Source organism: Cryptomeria japonica, chromosome 9, assembly GCF_030272615.1.
Source record: "Cryptomeria japonica chromosome 9, Sugi_1.0, whole genome shotgun sequence".
Taxonomy (NCBI): domain Eukaryota; kingdom Viridiplantae; phylum Streptophyta; class Pinopsida; order Cupressales; family Cupressaceae; genus Cryptomeria; species Cryptomeria japonica.
The window spans coordinates 468,041,266-468,065,416 of NC_081413.1; the positions used below are offsets into that span (position 1 = coordinate 468,041,266).

The 24,151-nt window shown below is 36.5% G+C and overlaps 1 protein-coding gene across 2 annotated transcripts in view; it reads left to right on the top strand.

Moving 5' to 3' along the window:
* LOC131075929 (ornithine carbamoyltransferase, chloroplastic) overlaps nt 1-24,151 on the top strand; it is a 51,466-nt gene that overhangs the window by 25,157 nt on the left and 2,158 nt on the right. The window lies entirely within an intron of this gene.

Genomic DNA, 24,151 nt, shown 5'->3' on the forward strand with positions numbered 1-24,151 from the left:
TTTATTAATTTTAAATTTTTAAATGTTTAACAATTTGTCAATTTAATATTTATATTTATAATATGAATTAATGAAAATTTTAAACGTTTGATATAAAATTATGAATTAAATTAATAAATTAAAAATTTAATTAATGTTATCTTTTAATTTTTTTAATTTTTAATAACAATTTGAATTAATAGGGGGCCTATATTAGAAAATTTAAAAAAAAATTGAAAATACAACTTTTTAAATTTTTTTAATATTTTTTAATGGCCTTAGATATGGGGGACGTCTGGCTGTCCCCGGGACAGATTGGAGACGCCCCAGCCGTCCCTGGGACGTATTGACGTCCCCCAAAGCTAGGGCAGGCGTCCCCTCAAAATGCAGGACAATTTGGGGACGGGGGGAAACGTCCCCTGGCCGTCCCCAAGTCCCCGAAACGTCCCCGGGACGGGGATGGGGGTTTTCAGGTCGGGGACGCATTCCCGGGTAACGTAGATTTCAGAAAGTAGATCCAAGTTTTCCTAGAGTAGTCATAAACAAATATTACATAATACAAAAATCCCCCCAATGAAGGTACGGACATGGGTCCACATACATCAGAATGAACTAACTCTAAAATTTTACTTGTTTTCCTAGTACTATTCTGAAAAGAACCCTTAGTATTTTTACCTAGGGCACATCCTTTGCATGCCCCTGAATGATATTGCTTTAACCTAGGTAGACCTGTGACAAGGTCTCCCATTGATGATAAAGCTCCAAAATTTAGGTGGCCTAGTCTTCTATGCCAAACTTCATTAGCATCTGTAGTTTCAAGGATTAGGACTAAGTTGGGCTCTATGCATAGCTCATACAAGTAGCCTTGTCTTTGACCAATCATTTTAGCTTTCTTGATGGATGAATTCTTTGGCCAAGCCAATACTCTGTTGTCCATGAAGGTCACTCTGTATCCATTGTCCTCCAGTGTTGATATTGAGACTAGATTTCTCTTGATGCCTGGAACATATAGTACTCCTTTAAGTTGTAATGATACACCTGACTTTAGTTTGATGGTGCAGGTTCCAACTCCTTTGACTAGATGTGTAGAGTCATCTCCGATAGTTACTTCCTCATCATTCTCCTCTTTCATGGAGTCTAGCACTTCTCTGAATCCTGTAATGTGTCTGGATGAGCCACTGTCGATCACCCAGGAGTTAACTTTGTTTGATGCTTGGTTTGTGAGTGCTGAATAGAGTACATACTTCTCGGGGTCCTTCCCTTTTAGATTTTCCTGTTTTGGCAAATGTGGCTTGCTTAGCTCTTTCTGGACATTTGGCAACATAGTGCCCAAATTTATCACATCTGTTACATTGAATCTGAGAAAGGTCCTTCTTGAAGGTGTTCTTGCCGTGATGACTTTTTCTCTTTCTGAATTGTTTCTGCTTGCTTTTCTTGTTTGAGTTCGTATTTAGAACTTGGAGATCTTCATCTATATTCTTTTGCTTGATCCCTATCTTATTTTGCCTTGTTTCCTCTTGGAGACAGTCAGCCTTTAGCCTATCGAATTTTGGAAATTCATCCCTTGCATTGATGCCTTGGACGAATGTTTCCCATATGCTAGGCAACCCATCTAGAGCAATGAGTGTTAATTCTTTGCTTTGGATCTCATATCCAAGGGTCGCCAGTTCATCCCTTAGGGCAGATATTCGCATGAAGTAGGCATTGACTGATTCTCCTTTGATCATGGCTATATGATTTATTTCTCTTTTTAAAGCCAAGGTTCTTCTGGCATTAGATATCTCAAATGCATCTTCAAGTGCTTTGAACATGTTGAAGGCTGTTTCATGTTTCCTTATGATGGGCATAATATTATTTCTTACCCCATCAACTATGATTTTGATTGCCTTTTCATTTTCCTCTCTCCAAGTTGTTTTGTCAGGTTCAGTCTTAGGTTCTGCAGTTTCAGTTTTTACAAATGATTCGACTTTATTTTCTTTTAGAATCATTTGAATTCTGAACTTCCATGTTGAGAAGTCATCACCTCCTTCGAGTCTGTCTTCAAATCTGATAGTGCTAGCCATTGAAAGAATTGTGATGTTGAATATATGCTTGATTTGAATTTTCCGCAAAATTGAACAGCCTCAGGTTCGATTTAACTATAGCTCTGATACCATGTAAATGATGTTCAATTTACAATTCAATATGCAAGATGTATTCTAATTTGTATTCTCTCTATCTATGTATTATCTATTTATATTATAAATCTGACTATCTTCTTTTGTATGGCAGGTGAGAGGAGTATTTATCGATTTCAATATCCTTCTCACAAATATCGATTGATATATATATATGCAAGAGGGGAGGATCAAGCAATGCCTTGACCGGTCATGTCTTATGGATATGACCGATCAAGACATTACTTGATCGCACCCTGTGATATATAATTATCAATTGGTGTTTATTCTAATCAACAACCCGATACTAATCGAGGTCTACGTAACTTAGTGTTCAATGCCAATCGGTATTCATGTGGCATGTTAACCGATGCCAATCGGTGTTTGCGTGACATGTTAACCGATGTCAATCGGTGTCTAAGTTGACTGATACCAATCACTAACTAATAGTTATAAACTAAGTGGTGCATACTTTGCCACCTGATAACAATATCGATAATCATCATTTGTTTACTGCTGTGAAGATATCCGATATAAATCAGGATACATGGTTAACCTGATAATAATCGGTGATCACTGTTATAATGCAAACCGATATACTATGCTATGATTATCGATATTGATCGATTAAGTAGATTGGACATATACAACTGAAGAATGATCATCAAATGAAATAGCTTGAAGTTTTCCTGATAGTTTATCCATAGGATAAATGATTGAATGAGAGACTTCATTTATCTCTCATTCAATCATTTGTCTTACCGAAGCTACCATACATTAACAAAAGTCTAATGCCAAATACAAGCAGCACCGTGATCAACATCAAGTGCCACACACCATCAGGGTTGGTGAAAAAGTATGGTTTTTTGTAGAAGGAAAGAGTCACAAAACCTCACCACAAGATATTTTTGTTTCATTATGGTCCTTATGCTGAGGTTGGAGATAACACCTTCGAGCTTAGTCTTCCAACTTATCTTGTCCTACACCTAGTTTTGAATGCATAAAACTTGCACCAATACTTCCCTCCTTTGTTGAATACTCCAGAATCCAGATGTTGTAGAAGAACTTCAACTAGTAGAGATTAATCCTAACCGCAGCATTGCAATAAAAGTAGATCAAGTTATTGATGCTTGGGTCAAATTCATAAGAAAAACAAGTCGAGTTTCTTCCAAAGGGAAATGGTTCATCAAAGCTCAAGCTGTCAATAACTTCTTGCATCTTCTATAACTGGTTGCATTGGGTACCATTGATTTTCAAGCAATGTTGATCTAGCAAGGAAATTTTGGCATTTTGATCGGATCACAATATCAACAGCACTCGTGCCATGTTTTCACCAGGAACTTCAAGTCCTTCCCAAGAACACATGGGCGTATCATGAAACTCTAACACATCTTTATTTTTGCCACAATGCGATAGTGTCAGCTCTCTTCTACACAATTGTCTCATAGCTTTTACAAAAAATGACAAAACAAAGGAAATGAATTAATAGAGGGCAAGTGGTTGCATGTCTTGTAAGTACCATGATGTGTCTTCGTCTTCTACACTTGTACATTAATGTAACATGACTATTCTTTGGTAAGAAAGACAGGGGCAATGCAGTAAGGCATCATACATCCAACTATTTGGATCTTGTAGAGAACTTTTGCATGGCACAAATTCTCAATTTACGATTCTAACATGATATATCAGTAATTTTTGAACATTGTTTCTTTTCAAATACCCTTATTTAATATATTTGCTTTCTATTATGCTTCTATTTGTTTCTGTCTATAACATGTTTTAATGCATTTGATTGTTTATTTCTATGGGCACGGTCAAGCCCCTACTTCGATAAGGACCGAAGAAGCCTTCAAAAGCTAGTTTGCCCAAAACCTTAGGAGCCTTGGAAAATTACTGCCTCGGAAGTCAATAAGCCTATGGAATTTCAAAAGGGAATCACTCAAGGGGGCTAACTAATCTGACTATATAAGGAGTGGATTAATTCCGGGGAGCTTGGAGTGTTTGTGTAGTCTTATACACCAGTTATTTGAGCCACTTGAGGGATTCTCTTTCAAAGTAGTCCTTTCATTTGATACTGTTCTTGTAATGTTCCATTATAAAACTACTACTCATTTGCAGCATAATTGATACAAAGATATTACCAATTGGCTCTGCAAAACTAAATAATTCATGAAAGAAAGGTGAACTCCATATATAGAACTACCTATCTACTTAAATATGTAAATTAAAGCTAGGATCTAGAGGTTTTGTTTCTCTTCTTTCTTGTATATGAATTTATACCTGCAAAATGGGAAAAAAACACTTTTTTTATAAGTATAAATCCTTTTTCCCTTTAATCTTAATGGACCTTTTTTTAATTTTTAAATTTTTTTTTCAAAAAAGAATAATCTATATTATGTTGAGAATCCAAATAAATTGGAATTACATTGCAATATTAAAGGACACTCTTAAACTATATTATGTGGGAATGTTCATTACATTCTTTTACATTAGCTTATATAAGCCACATACCATGAGAAACTACCTAAACCACCATGCAGGAAAGTAACTCCTAATAAAACCCAAACTACCACACAAAATTAAATTAACATGGTTAAACCTGAGGGGGTGTTTCGTAAGTGAGATGCATGCTCCATACAAAAATTAATTGAAAATAAAAATATAATACTATTGTGGATCACAAACCTAACAAACCCTGCCTAACCCAAAGGGTTCTAGAAGATAATATAAAGTATATGATTGTAAAATCGTGCAGTAGTATTTGTTACACCTACAAATACACACATTATACATCCTGGCACTGATCAACTAATGTTGCTTTACATAAAAACCTGTTACTTCACAAGTTGCGACATGAATGATGAACATCCTATTGACATGCTCTTCTCCTATGACCATTCTGTACACATATTGTAGTATAAGACAATCATGGTTTTCTGTACTTCATCAACCCATTAAGGTCTACACAGAAGCCCTCAATGACTATTCAGTACTGTATATGGCACATCTATCTTGATGCCCAACAACAATACCTCACTTTGCACAACACTATTGGTGCTAGCAACTCTTGTCAACTTGTACAATATTCAATGATTGATCAAAGGTCAATATAGTCTCTTCCCTGTATTTGGTGAGAGGTGAGAAGTTCTTGCAGAAAAAACCAAATCCAAAAATTTGGTCTACTCATGAAATCTCAAAAAGAAAAACCAAAACTGAACATAGCAACTGCAACATACAACACTGAAATTGAAAAGCAAAACCATCTGCTACTACCAAAAATAGTATTCAAGCATATTAACTAAACTCTGGGCGAATAGTTAAGTAGAGAACGGAATTGTCTCCCAGCCTCTTGATGGTTCCTCCAAATTCCATTTTGACCCTTAGACTCTTATCACTGAAAAAATGTTGTCATTGTCATGTCCATCTGGATCGTAGACTTCAGCTATGTAGGATGTTTCTTGTTCAGATAATTCGTTTATAATAACCATAGGAACTGGAATAATCAGAAGAAGGTCCTTTGGAGTGAGCAATGTGCTTTTGCCTTCTTTTTATGTCTGGAGGACTATTTTCTAGAAAATTTCACATCAACATAGCCCAAAATAGGACTCAGACTCAGGACTTGGCAGCCCAAAATAGGACTCAGACTCAGGACTTGGCAAAAAACTAGGCCAGGACTTGGCAGAAAGAAAAACTGTAGTTTTACAAAAAAACAAAAATAAATTAATGCATTCAGAGAACATAAAAGCCTCTTTTGACTATCAATTTGTCATAATTCAAACATTATATGTCATATGATCTTTAAACACATAATATTTGAAATTTCATAATTCATACTCAATAACTAGTGGGGGATTGGGGGTGGACACCCTAATGGGTTTGAGGGGCAGAAATAATCAGCCACACAAGGTGTTAAATGTGAGAAAAACCTGATGATAGAAGGGTGATTTTTTTTTTTTTTTTGCATGATTGAAAATGGATGAGTTTGAGCCAAAATATGAAGAAATGGATGAGTTTGAGTTGCAGCAGACCTGTTTTGGACAAGAAAGTGCAAAAGGAAGTTAATTTTATTTTTGAAAACCCAAATTTTAAAGCTGCTGGACGTCCCAGCTGGATGCGAGAGTCGCGCGTCAGGACTCGTGATTTTGAGTCTAGGTTTTGTGCGAGTGTCATGCCAAGACTCAGTGAGTTTTGGCCAAGACTCTCCAGGTCTCAGCTCACGAGTCCATGGCAAGTCGACTCGGCGAGGCTTAGAACTCGTGAGTTCCGCGAGTCTCAAACTTGGCAATATAGTTCCTATACAGCCACAGTTATAGTGTGCTTTGCGACTTCTAGGATTATTAGATGAGGAAGAATCACTTGAGTAGTCATGAAAGCTTGAAAAATGCTTATTCTTATGTTTGGAGGAATATGGAGAATGCTTGGGATGATGCTTCAGAAAGTGCTTCATTTTCTCATGCTTCTCATTTACTCAAAGTAAATATCTTATGTAGCTTTACCACTTTGCTTCTTTGCAAATTGATGCTCATTTTAAGTAAGCAATTGACAGATGGAATCAACTGTTGTGTTATTTATCTTTTCATCGAGTTACAATTTTTTATTTCTAAAAAATTGTATAAGTTGAATCAAATCCACTGAAAATAATAGAGATTAGCATATCATCATTAATTTTTCTACTTGCAGTATAATTCTTGTTTCAAGTTTTTCATGCTAGAAATGTATTCATAAATATCTTCATCAACATTAAGTATAATATTTAGCAACTGCATAAGAAGATCAATTTTCTTATATGTTTGATGTTTGTTATATAGGTATTTGAGTGCTTTCCAAGCTTCAGATTTAATGGCTTCTATGTGAATGATAATTGGTGTTGAACATGAAGATTTTAACAGTGCCAGTGCTTGCTTATCTCAGTTTTGGAATTTTAATAATTTAGTAGCATTAGCAGGGAGTGTGGGCTGTTTTTCAATGAAATGCCAAAGATAATAATTTTGTATTAGAGATTGTTTAAAAAAGACAGGTACAATATTAAGGTGAAACATCACCATATTTCCAGCAAATATGAACAACTCTCAGTCCAAATTATACAAAACAGAATAACAGTCCACCAGATTAGCAGAGTCAACTAGAATAACAAACTAGAACCCAAAAAGCCACAGCAGAAATGTATCAACAACAGGTAAACATCAGTCTATTCCCAGCAACATTTCTTATTATTTCTGAACTGGTATGTATCAATTTCGTTAGTGCCAATTGGGGGATCAACAGCATCTAATGGATAAGTATCTTTCACAGCCTGCTCATGTTTAATATTAATGGCAGAGATTGTCTATACTTCTTTCTCAGGCCTGCTGAAATAATGCTCTTTCATATACTTCCTTTGCTTTTCCAGTTCTTCCTCATCCATAAATCCCAAAGATTATTGAAAACTACGGTGTTTTCCATGTTCATGCTCTATTCCTTGTAGTTTTTTGGTGTTAGTCTCCTTGCTTTTGAGATAGGCTTACTATTCTAGCTATGTTGACACAAAGAAATACTAAAAAGGAATAGGAATACAATTGGTGCTTTGCCTTTACCCTTTAGTAGGTACTTGATACAATACTTGCTTCTTAAAAAAGATAAAAAGCAAAATAAAGACATAATGCCTCTTTCTTAGGTTTGATCTTGAGACCTGTAGTTGGGAAAAACAAACATATTTGACCTTGTTACTCGAAAATAAGTGTAAAACATTTAATCTCCAATACACTAGGAATTAGGGCAAATTCCGACAATATAAAATTTCCTCAAGAATACTATAAACTCATACCATATATTATCACTGTGAATGATTTCTCCAGAAGCACAAGACAAATATTAATGCTAAAATGGTGTTTCAAATTGCAAAACAGTGTTCCACTATCCAATTCTATGCCCAGCATCGGTTTCCAAGGAGATTCAGCTGCTATTTGTATTTTCCAGCATGGCTCCAAAGACAAATATATTTTAACACAAACAAATGTATTTCAACATCCTTTAAGAGACGTTAACAGAAAATAAAACACCTTCCCAACAATAGACAACGATTTTTAACACTTTAGGCAACAATTTCAATGTCTTCTTTCAATGTGGCACTAGCTTTCCAAGCTTACGGTACTATTTATCATGCTATCAACTTAAATCAACAAAAATATCCCACACATTCTTATTTCAATGCCACTATTCACCAGAAATCTAACACCTAACAAAATACTAATTTCAATGCCTATTTCAGGAAAAATAGTTTCCCCCAATCTGCTGGCCTCAAATCATGCACCTTATACCATTGAAAGTCAAGTTACTATTGTACATGGTAGTTACATTTATTCCAAGCTCTTTGGTATACACATCAAACTTCCTGAAATGAATATTCTGCTCTCTTGCCTACTCTTAGGAGGATGGCCGAAGGCATAGTTCTGCATATCCAAGGCAGCCCAAAAATATCCTCAAAATTCAGAATCTCCCAATGGTTCAATGCTTCACCAGTATTCAGTTTCTTCTCAACCCATTTTCATTGAGGGCTTTGATACTAGATACCACTGTTGAGAATCCAAATAGATTGAAACTACATTGCAAATAATATTATAACACACTCGCAAACTATGTTATGTGGGAATGATTGTTACATTCTTTAATATTGATTTATATAAGCCACTTCCTATCAGGAACCACCCAAACCACCATGTGGGAAAGCAACTCAGTAAAACCAAAACTACAACATAAACATTAAACTAACAAGATTAAACCCAAGGGGTTTCTTTTAAGCGAGATACATACCCCATACAAAAATGATTTTGTTTTAAAAAAAATTAAAACAAGAATATAATACTATTTTGAATCACAAACCTAACATAATATATAGAAATAAAGTTATTTTGGGATGCGTGTCTTAAGATATCTACTTGAAATGAGATTTTTCATGCTGTTTTTTTCTTATTTTTTTGTCTTAAACACATTTACATTTAACTCCTACAATATAAAACAAAACTAAGAAGCCAAAAAATATATCCAAGAATATTGCATTAAAAAAACAATGTGAACACATCACAGCATGTATAATTTCTGTCCACTGCAATAAAAAAATCAAAATAGATGATGCCGTTGAAGGGACTATCAGAAGCAGAACTCATCATGTGTGTTGGGGACATGGCACTCAATTAAAAGATAAACTAAAAGAAGAAACAAATTTAATAGTATCATGTAATGTCCCCTCCTTGAAATTAAACCAAGGACCCAAAGTAGATAATATTGGCGAGTGCTGGGTGGTGGCAGATGAGAATGAATCCCTCTGAAATAATGCATCAGCCTAATTCATAATTGAGATTTGCTTAGTGCTGGCAGTGATGTTAGAATGTTGCATTGATTACCTTCTAAAGCATACTCCTGCGATTTCCTTAATGACGAATGTGATTTTCCTTAAGGATTAACTCATAATTCAAGTTATCGATCCTGGTAGTGGTTTGGGTTCAGATTTGTTGGTTCGATTTGTGGATTTGATGCAAAAATTTTCTGGAGTTGGGTTTGTTGGTACAAAAACAATAAAATATATACATATTTACAGCCTAAAATCAAGAATATTACACATAATATACATATTTTTAATATTTATGATGTATAATAGTATTAATATACGTTATACATTATTAATAATATAATAATAAAATTATTAAAGAAATTTAATATTAATAAATAATAAAGTAAATTTATATGATATAATAATAATAAAATTAATATATAATGTTATAATATAATAATAAAATTATTAAAAATTTAATAAATAATAAATATTAATATACATTATAAATAGTAAAGTTAATTAACATACATAATTATTTTTTATTATTAATCATAATATTAATAGATAATTGAAGGATGACTGGTTGTTCTTTGTCCATGAGTCTCAATTTTGAAGTTCTTACCTTTGAAGCAGGAGGACCAATCCATGCTTGATACATGATATCTTCTTCCCACTCCATGTCTTCCATTCCGGAAAAATAAAATGAATCTATTTCATTGACGATTGAATGGTTCCACGGAGACGCATTCCCCCAAAAAAACTCCGCATCTTCTGTAGGGGGACGTTTCTGAGACTTGGGGACGTGGGGAAATGTCCCCCCACAACACCATCACTTCCGCCACCTTTGCCACCTCTGGCAGGGACACTGCTAGGTTGTTTGCTATATGTCACATGCTGTTACATATTGATTGCAACCTTTAACTTCATGAAAACTAGTTGGCCTTTCATGGGGCACTCATAGAGATGTTATGTTGCAGATTTTGCCTTGAAGAGTTCAATTTACCTCTATTTTTTTATATCAGCACCAGCCCCCCACCACCACTCCGCCACCGTTCCCCCACCGTTCCCTTGCTGTCCCCAAATTTAGGACCTTGGTCCCCTGTCCCTGAAACCCGTCCTCGCATCCCTTAGTCAGGAAACTCTGTGGAACATTGGGTTCATCACAAAATTACCAAAATGCGAGCGTGTAAAATTTGAGCAAAGGCAATTTGCAGAGGACAAGGTGGGTTCATTGGTATAGTAGGAAAAAATGCTGAAATTTGTTGCAGATCAGCCATGTATCGTTCCAGCCGAACCCATAGGGAGATTTTAGAATCCTGTTCATATCCTTTACCTAACCGAACCTGGATTTGGATCCAGGTCAGACTGGACCTGACTCGGCAGTTCTAGGGGAGCGAACCGATAACGTAGACTAATATGATAAAAAAAATAATAACTAAAGTATCAAGGGACATTTGAAGAGTTATAACTCTTGGAGGGAAAAGGATATTTAAGAGAGGACAAGCAAGAAAAAAGAGATATATCATTGAGAAAACATCTTTTATCTGACTTTAATCCTTATGGAGCATGTAACTTCGGTTCAATTAACCTGAGAATGAAACCCCTCCAGGTCTGGAATTAGAGGGCAAAAACACCATAATCATTACTGGATTACTGGACGAAACCCCCCAATTCAGAATTGAGCAATTTCAACTAGGGATTGCAATTTGCATATGAGTTTCATGTAACAGGCAGATTGATATCATTCGCCAATCCTATACCCAGTGATTCACTTCTGCATTATAATTAAGGTGTAACATTCAAGAAGGAAGCAATGATGCATACTGTAGATCAATAATTCTATACAAATTAATTTTGAATGCTGGTTGATCATATTATCCCTTGAGCAGGAGTCATAAAGAGCAGTTAATGCTGGTTTATGGTTCAAATTCCAACATGAAGGGACAACAATTGAATTTGATATAAAATCCAGCCAAAGGGAAGTTTAAAAAAGGGTTGCAATTCTCATCCATGCATCACAAGATTGGTAAATCTCATTTCACATCAAAGACCAGTGACATATCGCTGTGCAGCAACCAATAATCAGTAATAGATCGAAGTCAAATTGCTGTTAGGCAGCAAGCATACAACCACAAGGTGGATCGAGTTATCAACAATTCATCCTTGGGAAGGGTCGAGGGTTTTTAGGAACCTATCCCTTTTCTAATTATAGAAACTCATCCAAGCAAGCTGTGATTCAATCAAAATTCATATCTATGCTTAATATATAGCAAGCTTGGATACAACTGCTCCTAAATGGCTGGGGTTTAATACTTCGGTTATCCATTTTATAGAAATTCATTCTCTATTTTGGGATATTACATATCAAAACTGCCTTTCACTTTCTCATTCTTATTTCTACGTACAAATTTCTAGTTTACAATACACTAGCAAAAATTATGATTGGCAGTATAGAAAATCTGATATTTGGTCAATTCAGGTCATTTTTGTAATTTTCTTAGTGATTTTGATTGAGTTTCGACTAATTGAATTCACAAAATTTTCACTATCTTTTTTTGGCATGTTTAAGGCCAAAATGAACCTGTGATTGGAGAGTAGTGTCTTAGTAATTTTATCTCAATTCCTAGGATGGAATCACTTTACTTCTAGGTGTAAATTGAAGCATGGGAAATGAAATTTGACTGAATACTGACCTTGTGATTGAATAGCAGGTGTTTCACATGCAATGAATGCCTTATTAACACAAATGATAGTGCAGCTTATTTTTTTTTTCCGAACACATGGGCGAGGCAACATTTGTGTCAAAGGAATGAACACTCAACCCTCCCGTTTTGTAATGTCCCCTTAGGGATATACCTGAAATTTGCCCAAAAATAATAACAATAATCTAATTTATTCACCAGAGTATTTTTCTATTAAATTACATTATAGTAGTTGAATCTAGGAAGATAATTAATTAATGTTAAACCAATGATAATGTAGTTTCCTACGGCCAACATGCACAATATAGCTTCAACCATATTAGAAACATGAGGGGAAAACACCATAGGATGCTGGGAGACTATCCTCCACAATTAAGCCCAAGAGCGTTGAACAAGCAACCAACTCTATCCTACCCCTTTGCCCACAAGCAACCAACTCAATGGGTGCCCCCCTAATGGGTAGGGTCCGTACTCCTGCATCTTATTGTGTTTCCTTGCCCGTTTCTAATAAGATTTCTCTATTAAATCTGATGAATGATTATTAGCTCTAACTCCTTGGGGAATTATGAAGTTAATCAAATAAATAAATCAATGTTTCATATAAGAGATTAAATAATAGACTTAATCCTATTGCATATCAATTATTCTGCTAAATATAAATGGCTGCTTTATTTCTGAATGCAATTTATATCTAAAACTCTGTGATCTGATCCTGTTCGATCTCCGCAAATAGAATTACTAATTTTTGGCTGCATATATAAAATCAGAATCTGCTCTTTATTGGCTTGATACCTGATTTCAGATCAAATACTTACTCCAGTTGATGATTTTCTTGGATGACTTGTTCTCCCTTTTATATCTGCATTTGAAGGGAGTCATATCTCTTCATGACACCCCTTACCCTAGGCAAGGATCACAGCTTTTCACAGCTAGGCATCATCTTAACAAATCCCAGTCGGCTTCCTTAGAAAGATTATTAGCATTTGAATATTGTTTATAATTTTCCCTCAGTCTAGTTGGCCCCTCCCTTAAACACAGTCTATTTACTCTTAGTTGGCCTTCATTTAATTAATCACCGCCAAATGTTAATTGTGTTTATTTCTGGTCAGCCCTTGCATTCATCTAATCGTCTATACTTAATTATATATTGTTGTGACTAGGGTTTTTGATGGCTGTGACTAGGGTCTATGAGGGCTGCAACTAGGGTCTATGATGGGGCATGGCAGTCTACCCTTTCCAAGATTCCTTGTCCTCGAGCAAATTTTAAATTGGAATGATTAATAATTAATTCCTTAATATGAAGATGGCTTGATCTTCAGGACTTCTATCTTTCTTTTTATGAAAATCGATCACACAATTCACTTCTGCTGCGCTACTTTGATTATCACAAGTTGTTAATTTGAACAGCTTAACTAAGGTATTGAAAGTTTGCTATGTTTGTAATTTTAAGACAAGTTTTCTCTTATCTTTCTTTCTTCATCACTTGTAAATGTAAAGGATTGACTTGGATTGACCCAACATATGCACAATATCATTGATATCTCTTTGTGTTTACACAAGAACTCAACAAATTTAAAATTCAGGATTAGAAGCATGACACACATCGATGGCCTAAAATATAAAGGTTTAAAAACTGGTTTGGGAACTATCTTCCTTATTTCATAATCTTGCTTTAAGAGTACTTTTACATTTAGGATAGATCTTGCATTTTGTTATCTTTTAGACGTGTTACCATGGTATGGTAATCTGAATTATTTGCTGGTGTACTTATTAAGTTGAAAATTCTGAAGGGAGACTTGACTGAATCTTCTCAAAATTCATCCCCTTAGTTATATTATGCAACTATATTTTTTTTACATATGGGATCAGTCCGAGTTATTGATTTGACATTAGTATTTTAGACTCACTTTTCCTTCCGGGGGGCTCTATGAAAAGGGTTTTCCCTTTATCTGACAGAGGAACTTAGGAGTGAGATTTCAAGTGGATCTATTTTAAATTTTTCTGTGGAGATCAGTCCTGGTTGATTGGATAAAGTGTTTCTAGATCTGGAGGTTATGAGTGAGCAGTTTGTGGTTTTGTGACCTTTCATGATTCCTGCATTGGAGATTTTGGGCTTTGTTGATAATGGTGATAATGAAGTCGTTCATTTCAGTACTGTAAAGAGTGAATGATTAACAATACTTTTAGCAAAATGGCTGACTGCAAGTAGTGATTTAATTATTGCAGATAGTTCATCAATTCTTCCTGTGGGTATACTTTCATGATATAGTAATGTTTGTTACTCATAAGTGGGAAGTGTATCTAGCTTCTCTAGTGTTTAGCTACGTTGGGTTCTTTGGATTCCATGTCGATATCTGGGACATGACTGGATTACCTTCTGACTTGGAGACCGAGATATCATGTTAGGGAGAAGAGGTCCAGATTGCATTAGGAACCTGTTGACGTGTATTTTGTACACCATCATACACAGAATAAAATACCTAAGGGTATCTTATCCTCTCTTGAATAAAGCCTCTAACTGCTGAAGATTCGCATGAAGGATCAGTTAGGATGACTCCAAGGTTCCTTTTGGTAGGGTCTCTACATGTGGATAAGCTCCAGTGGTATGATGTGATTTGCTGGAATCACAAGGGGACTTACATTGAACTTCCGATCTGCTTTGCTGGAACACAGGCTCTTACTAGCTTAGATTAAAAAATGGAAAAAGGATGGGGGTGAAGAGAGGATCTAATCTTAATACTAAGAATGTAGGAGCAATGATTTGATTTTTGATGAAACTCTAACTAGATCTTGTTTTGACATCAATGGAACATCTACACAAGGCTAGTGCGATCTTCTAGGGAAGCTTTATGATGTTCAAATCATCACCGCAGGCATAGATACCATCCAAGTTGATGCATATCAATGAAGAGGCGACAAATTGAAATTGAGCTTAAGCTGAACGATTCCAGTCGACTACACAAGGCAAGTTTGCAATCAACAAACTGCTAGTAGTATGGATGTACGAATTCCACCATCAATCAATCACATTCCCTCCATTCATTTAATCATCTACCATCTAAGATTGAAGACTCAACAAGAAACCATGCGAATTGCAAGAAAACGACATATTTCACCATTACTTCAATGAAAATGGAGTTTGTTTACAATCAATGGCAACAATTTCTTGCCTTGTCCTCCTATTCTACTCTCTAACTACTAACTACTTTCAACTATTTCTAACTTATCTCTCTAATTCTATCTAAAAATGCCTAGGCTTATATAGTATTAGGATCTAATCCTAATACTAAGAATGTAGGAGCAATGACTTGACCTTTTGATGAAACTCTAACTAGATCTTGTATTGACATCAATGGAACATCTACACAAGACTAGTGCAATCTTCTAAGGGGAGCTTTATGATGTTCAAATTATCACCGCAGGCATAGATACCATCCAAGTTGATGCATATCAATGAAGAGGCAACAAATTGAAATTGAGCTTAGGCTGAATGATTCCAGTTGACTACGCAAGGCAAGTCTGCAATCAACAAACTGCTAGTAGTATGGATGTACGAATTCCACCATTAATCAATCACATTTCCTCCATTCATCTAATCATCTACCATCTAAGATTGAAGACTCAACAAGAAACCATGCAAATTGCAAGAAAACGACATATTTCACCATTACTTCAATGAAAATGGAGTTTGTTTACAATCAATGGCAACAATTTCTTGCCTTGTCCTCCTATTCTACTCTAATTGCTATTCTATCAATTATTTACAACTCTCTCTAATTCTATCTAAAATTCCCCTTTTTTACAAAATGAAATGCCTGGGCTTATATAGTGCCCACAATACAATTTGATGGCTTAGATCAATTCAAGATCAATGGCCAAGATTTTACAATGAAAACCCTAATTAGGGTTTGTTACAACCATTACATAACATTTAATGCTTGACCAATGATAAAATTGTATTGCTTGGACACATGTCCCTTCTAGAAAAATCGACCAATGGATAGCTGGGGTAGGTACATCGAAGTTTGTGCCACCTTCCATGAGTTAAGTACATTGAATCTGGACATGCTGAGGTAGACTTCACTGACTGGAGGAGTGATGACTGGGATGCCACCTCATCTGACACTTGAAGCTTGCTAGATATTCAATTTGATGTCGTTGAGAGGCTATCTTTAATTAACTCTTGTTCTAACTCCTTTTGTCCTTGATGTGCAGGATGATGTACCTCGCCTTGGAACGCTGGATTGGAAGAGGTCGCCCTTGTCTTGGCTTGATCGTCCTGGCGAAGACCGTCCTGGCGAAGACCGTCCTTGATCCGGCTTGATTTTCCTTGAAGAGACCTCCATTTGATGCCTACACAACATTTCAAAATTAGTAACATGATTTTGCAATGAATAGATAGAGAGCAAATTTTAGGAAACTTAATGATAAGTCCTTTATTAATCATTTCCTAAAAACAACTGAGCTAAGGCAAAACAAAATTTCAAAATCCAAAATTAAGGAAATGACGATCAACGTTCAAAATCAAAACAATAAATCCATATCGTCATACCTCTTTGAGAGCTTAACTCTAAAATGCAAAATAAAGGAATTCGCCTAGGCAAAATTTGAAATTCGATAGTCTTGATGTGATCTTCAAAAGAACGTTCCTCTTATCAACTTCGCCACCCTTCAAGTCTTGGACGTGATTTCCTCTTCAAGTTAGCAATTTCGCCATCTTTAATATGTCTTTGACGTCCTAGGCAACTTCGCTCAAATGGAAACTTCAAGTTCGCCTCTCCTTTGGATAGTAGTTTCGCACCACCTTTGATTGAATTCGCTCCTCTTCTTGAATGATAATTTTGCCCTTCCTTTGTATGAAATTCGCTCCTCTTTTGCCTTCTCCAAGTTGCATATGAGAGATGATAAATGATGATGTGAAAATGAAATAAACACCTTCCTTTATAGGCGCTCACCTTCATATTGACCTTAGGCCGACTTTTTGCAAAATATAGCAATTAAAACGATTTTTAAATAAATAATAAAGGCCGACCTTGACAAAATAAACCCAAGCGCTCCCTTTTGATTTTTATTAAATTAATAATTAATTATTAAATGCCTTTATTTTTAATTAATAAATTTCGATTTTTTACAAAGGCAAAAAATAATTAATAAATACATACCATGCGCTATTTAAATGCTTTTAATTAAATATCGATTTTTTCCTAGCATTTAAATAAATTTAAAAAATGTGTTTTAAGCGCCAAAATGAAAAAGTGAGAAGATACGTACCTCATCGCCCTGGTCCCTGACTGAGGGACAGGAGCGATCCATCAATTTGGTCATGATTCTTGCAATTTTTACGTCCAAGGTCTTCATCCTTACGTCCAAATCGCCATTTTAGCTTGGATGTAATATCGCCCTGGTCCCTTCCTGAGGGACAGGAGCGAACTTCAAGTTTTTAAGCTTGTCCTTGCGTTCTTCAACTTGCCATTACCTTCAATGCGTGAAATGACGTCCCTTGATTCCTCTTGGTGGCTTGATACTTGTTAAACTTTCAAAATCTTGGTCTTTATGGAAATTTCGCTCTGGTCCCTTCCTGAGGGACAGGAGCGAATTAGGATATTTTAGAGCAAATCCCTCAATGTGGCGATCCTTGTAACTTTGTGCTTGATGGAGATGCTTCGAAACGTCCTTGGTACCTTGTTCTTCGCCTTGGAGTGTCCTGATCTTGGAGGGACGGCAATATAATCATCATATCGCCCTGGTCCCTTGGAGAGGGACAGGAGCGATCTTGGCTTTGTATGCTTCACTTCACTTTGCTAGCTTCCAGATTTATATTCAACGGGTTCATAATGCGTCCTTCCATTCATCCATGCCTTGGAATCGGTCGTAAATTGGCGAGAAAATCATCTATAACAAAAATCGCTCTGGTCCCTTCCTGAGGGACAGGAGCGAACTTAAGCATTTTATTGTTTTGATCAAGTCTGGATGCTCTATCATGCTCATTTCGTCCTTCACCATGCCTTTGATGTCTCGATTCGTCCGAACAAGGTCAGGAATGGCTCAACTAATCATTTTCGCTCTGGTCCCTTGGTGAGGGACACGAGCGATTCGCCTTGGTCCCTTGGAGAAGGACACGAGCGAAATTTGACTTTTCGCACTCTCAATCAGGACAATTTTAATGGAATATAACATTTAAGTATAAGTGACATTTCTTATACTTTAAGTTATATTCCATATATACTTTCAGGATGTTTGAGAGTGGTTTTAGACCTCCAGGAGTTATATTGCAAAATCTAGTTTTTGGAGGTTTTTTCAGTTTCCAGACTTAGTCAAATTCAGGATCAGGGCATTCCAGACTTAACCAAATTTCAGGATCAGGACCTCACTCAGGCCGGACTTGCTATCCTATGTGATCCCCTGGGCGACGCTTCAAGTTATATTCATTTGATAAAATGCACCTCTCTGGACCTTTTCACATCGTCAAGACGTTAAAATCTTGCAAGGACAAAGCAAAATTGGATTTGTAGCTCCGGTCCTTCACTGAGGGACAGGAGCGATTTTTCCCCTGGAGGCATTTCTGTGCTCATGAAAATCTTCAATTTATATTCAATGGAAAGATCTCGCCTTTCTCCATCACTTCCAATCCGTAATTCATCTTGACCCTGCAGGAATAGTAAAATATTTGAAAACGAGCTCTCGTCCTTCACTGAGGGACAGGAGCGATTTTGCTCCTACAGGCCAAAATAACATGATTTTTCACATTTTAACACTTCACAAGGCGAAAACAAATCATTTGAGATGCCTAGGATCAAAATTCAAAAAAGTCAAAATTTGGTCAAAAATATTCAATTGGACAAAAATTCACATTTCATCTTCAACACTTAGACAAATTTAAGCTCTGCATCAACATTCCAATTGAAAATTAGACCATTCTGGCGAATTCATTGCATTCAAAATTTGCATTCTAGAAAAGGAAAATCAAAAAGCTCCCAAAACCGACTGGATTCTGGTCCGAAAAGACGGTAATTAAAACCCTAAGGCTTGACCCTAAATCCAGACAACTAACAAACTAACAAAACCCTAGAAAAAGCAAAGCGAAAACGAACAAAACGAGCAAAAAACATGGGTCCCCATTTGCAATGGGGCGATGTGTGAAAACGTCACAACAGAACCTTGTGCCATCATTATTGACTTTAAGCATAAAGCTTTGGGATTGATAAAATTTGTTAAGAACTGTTGTAATAAGTTTTCACGAATTAGATCCTCTGTTAAACCAACCTTTCAGTAGTGAAGGCTATCATAAGTGTGTTAACTTGGTTTTGAGAATTTGATTGTGGAAGTTGTTACAATGAGCTCTTTATTTAAACTAATTAATCAAAGGATGTAATATTAATCAATGTCTTAATGCTATTGATATAAACTACCTTAGAATTTTGATGAATAAACATTGAACTTTGAAAGGATTCATGGGTACTTGAGAACTCTTATAGAGCCTAGATTGATTTGGCATTTTCATTATTGTTAAGCATAAAGTAATCATAAAGTACAAATGGTGTAAACATGGCGAAAAAATACGCATAAGATACTAAGCAAACATGAGAAAGGCACACCTATAAACCACAAATGGAGTAAATATGCTGAAAACACATCAGACATGAAGCAAATACACACAAGATGCAAAACACAAGGCATACATTAGAGAGGCACACACTCATATAGCATGGCGCAAACACAAACACACATAAGGCATGGCACATAAACACATGTAAGGCATGAAGCAATACATGCAAGACAGGAAGCATACATATAAGGCATGAAGCAATAAACGTTAATAAATGTAAGGCATGAAGCATAAACACATGTAAGGCATGAAGCAATACACGTTAATACATGTAAGGCATGAAGCAATACATGTAAATACACGCAAGGCAGGAAGCATATAAATATACGTAAGGCATGAAGTATACATTTGAAAGGCACACATATATAGAAGTGCAATGTTGGCCTATTTGATTTTATTCTTTGTTTCATTTAAAAAGGGGTTGAATACTTAACCCTACTTGTATGGTGTTTAAGTAGGCTTGTCTCGCAGGTTGGTAGGATTAATGCTCTGATACCAATTGTAATGTCCTCTCAGGGATATACCTGAAATTTGCCCAAAAATAATAATAACAATAATCTAATTTATTCACAAGAGTATTTTTCTATTAAAAGACATAATAGTAGTTGAATCTAGGAAGATAATTAATTAATGTTAAACCAATGATAATGTAGTTTCCTACTGTCAACATGCACAATATAGCTTCAACCATATTAGAAACATGAGGGGAAAACACCATAGGATGCCGGGAGACTATCCTCCACAATTAAGCCCAAGAGCATCAAACATGCAAGCAACTCAATCTGAACCCTTGGCCCTCAAGCAACCAACTCAATGGGCATCCACCAAATGGGTAGGGTCTGTAGTCCTGCATCTCTATTGTGTTTCCTTGCCTGTTTTTAATAAGATTGCTCTATTAAATCTGATGAATGATTATTAGTTCTGACTCCTTGGTGGATTGTCAAGTTAATCAAATAAACAAATCAATGATTCATATAAGAGATTAAATAATAGACTTGATCATATTGCATATCAATTATTCTGCTGAATATAAATGGCTGCTTTATTTCTGAATGCAATTTATATCTAAAACTCTGTCATCTGATCCTGTTCAATCTCCACACATAGACTTACTAATTTTAGGCTGCACCATAAAATCAGAATCTGCTCTTTATTGGCTTGATACCTGATTTCAGATCAAATGCTTACTTCATTCGATGACTTTCTTGGATGACTTGTTCTCCCTTTTATATCTCCATTTGAAGGGAGTCATATCTCTTCATGACACCCCTTACCCTAGGCAAGGGTCACACCTTTTCACAGCTAGGTGTCACCTTAACAAATCCTAGTTGGCTTCCTTAGAAAGATTATTACCATTTGAATATTGTTAATAATTTTCCCTCTGACTAGTTGGTCTCTCCCTTAAACACAGTCTAATTACTCTTAGTCAGCCTTCTTTTAATTAATAACCGCCAAATGTTGATTGTCTTTATTTTGGGTTGGCCCTTGCATTCATTTAATCGCCTATACTTAATTATATAAAGCTGTGACTAGGGTTTATGACAGCTGCGACTAGAGTCTATGAGGGCTGCAGCTAGCGTCTATGATGGGGCATGACACATTTCTATCCCCAATCACAAAATCTGGAGCTTCTAAAGTCATAACTTTACCAAATATGTTTAGTTTTAATGGTGACGTTCTCTTGGTTTAGGCTACATCTCAATGTTTCTTATCATTTATGTTATCCTTTAAAATACAAATCAAAAAGAGTTTGCATCCACATCCCCTTGTTAGCCTCTACCCCTCCTTCCAGCATTACAAATGAATGAATGAAAGATTTTAATAAGAGTCACATTGCATTAAGTCCCTATGATGTATTGTCCTTAATAACAACTAACAAGTAATTTCGCATTAAGTATTGAAATCAAAGAGAAGTAATGTGAGCTAAAGATGAATAGAAGGAAGTCTTACAAGGTACACCCATACTCAAAAATAGGTCCAAATCTTTGTGATACTAACAAATATTTAGGTGCTTGTATTCTTTGCAGAGTTTCTTTAGACTAGTCATAGAAATTAGTTATCATGATCATGGTTTAAAAATTAAAATGTATTCTAACAGACACATTAACACTTCAAACTATATGTGGAATGTCGTAGATGTCAGTGGGAACTGTAGGAGGCGCTAGTGATGAAGGCTCTGCTAGCGTTGGAGAAGAAGCGATGGATGATAATGCAGATGCTGGAGGCCTAGGCTCAGCTTTTCCTTTCCTCCAACTGGAGTCTGCTTCCTGCGTGAGCGATGATTCTTGCAAGGACCTTGCAGTTGATAGTAGAGGTTCAATGTGGGATTCTGCCCTTGGCTCAGAAGATTTTGAGTTTGGTGACAGCTGGTTTAGTAGTGATGGCTTGGAGGAGCTCAGTTCTGATGAGGAGGAGCTCCTTATTGACATTCTTTTCAAAGCAAGATTGTAGAACAAGTTTGCTCTGCCTGTTGGTAATGTGACCTTGTTTGGCTTTGATCTGAGCTTGCATAAGGGCTTCCTTTCCCAACCTCTTGTTAAAATGGGTTATAGGGTGGATGCCCCGCTTGTTGAGTGAGATGGCAAGGGGTTTGCCTCTGAGGGGATGCCCTCTTCCAGTGCATCCCTTGTTTCCTTTGTTTTGTTGCAGACCCATGCTGGTATGGGGCCTCTCACTGAAGGGGTTTCTATTTCCCCAATTTCCCTCTATTTTGTTGCAGACCCATGTTGGTATGGGGCCTTCACTGAAGGGATTTCTGTTTCCCCAGTTTCCTCTTTGCAGCCGGTCCATGAAGGGGTTCAAGAGGTTCCTTACACAGAACCTATGTCTGGGGGATCGATGACACCTGTTCCTCTAGATGTTGTTGATCCTAGAACTGGAGGTTCTCCCCTTGCTAAAGTATTTGTTGTTCGGGATGAGAAGAGGTCTGAATTCTCTGGTTGCTCTTGTGAGGGTTTGGATATGGGGTCCCCCTTGGGTGTTCCTCTCACAGCTGCTCATACTAGATCTACTTTGCTAACCAGAGTTTTGGAGATGCTACCTCTCTTGGGTTGCCTTACGCTTCTCTAAGAATTTCTGATGGGTGGGTAGATATAGCTACCACTGGCCTTCATTTTGCTCTCATTGGGAGGTTTTATGGTTAGAGAATGAATATTGACTTTATCCATAGTTGGGCTTCTAATTGCTGGAAGTCTCTAGGTCTCAATATCATGGCACTACCAAACGGTTATCTGCTTCTTTTTTTCCTTGAAAGATTGCACTCGAGTTCTTCATGGTGGCCCCTGGTTCCTCGATAAGGCCCTTCTCCATTTACAAAGCTGATCTGCTGGTTCTAATGCTACCAAAGTAAACGGGCTTCCTATTTGGGTTCATCTTCCTCAACTCCCCTTAGAGTTCTAGGATGACTGTGTTATTAGGGGTATCCATTGACAATATTACTAAATCTAGAACCAACTTCCTCTTTGCTAGATTTTATGTTTTGGTTGAGGCAAGTTTTATGTTGCCGAAATGTGTGAAACTTCGATCTAGTTTGGGGTTTGGGAGCAGGAACTGCATTATGAGGCTTCTCATTTGATTCCAGGTTGTCTTCAAATCTTATAGTGAGTGATTGCTTTGGAAAGGTTCCCAATTCTTGTGAGGAACAAATTGATTGTGGGAGCCCCTCCTTGGGGATCCAAATTGATGTTCGTTGACTCCTTGGGCAAGGTAAAAAGGAAAATTGCTGAAGTACATGGAAATCCTTCGTTTGAGTCTTTGAAGTATAGAAGGTCTTTTCACTCCCATCTTGCCCCTCATCTGAGGCCTCTACTTAAGTTTGGCTTCAAACCGCCTTGAGTGGTTTCAAGTCATCCTGTTTCTTTTTGTCTTTTCAGTCGTTGTGCTGCTGCTTCTGTTGTTGTTTGTCTCTTTAGCCGCTGGCCAGCTGTTTTGTATTTCTTTTCAGTGTTTCTGTTGGTTGGTTTTTGTCTCACTCCTTGTGAGACTTGTTTTGTTTGCATCCAAGGTTTTTTTTTGCTTTCTTGGCTGTTTTTGTAACCCAGTTCATAGCTCCGGTTGAAAGCGCTTGTCTAATCAAAACACTTCTGACTCTACATTCAATTCAATTGAGTTACAAAGAATGATAGATGAAAATATGTGTATTTCTTTTAACATGAAGTCAATGATTAATGATAAATGGGGTCCACACTTTGAATAGTCATAGATGCTTTAATAGACGCTCATTTTTATCTATATGCTTCGGTGGCATAGAATGTTTCAATCCTTAGCTATCTCCAACTCCCATAGACTTAAGCCAGTTTGGAATGGAATGGGACAATAGTATTTTGTGAAATAAGGGTAGCTCCAATTGCTTGAGGAATGACAAAACCTGGAGGTTTAACATGGATTTTACCTGTAATTA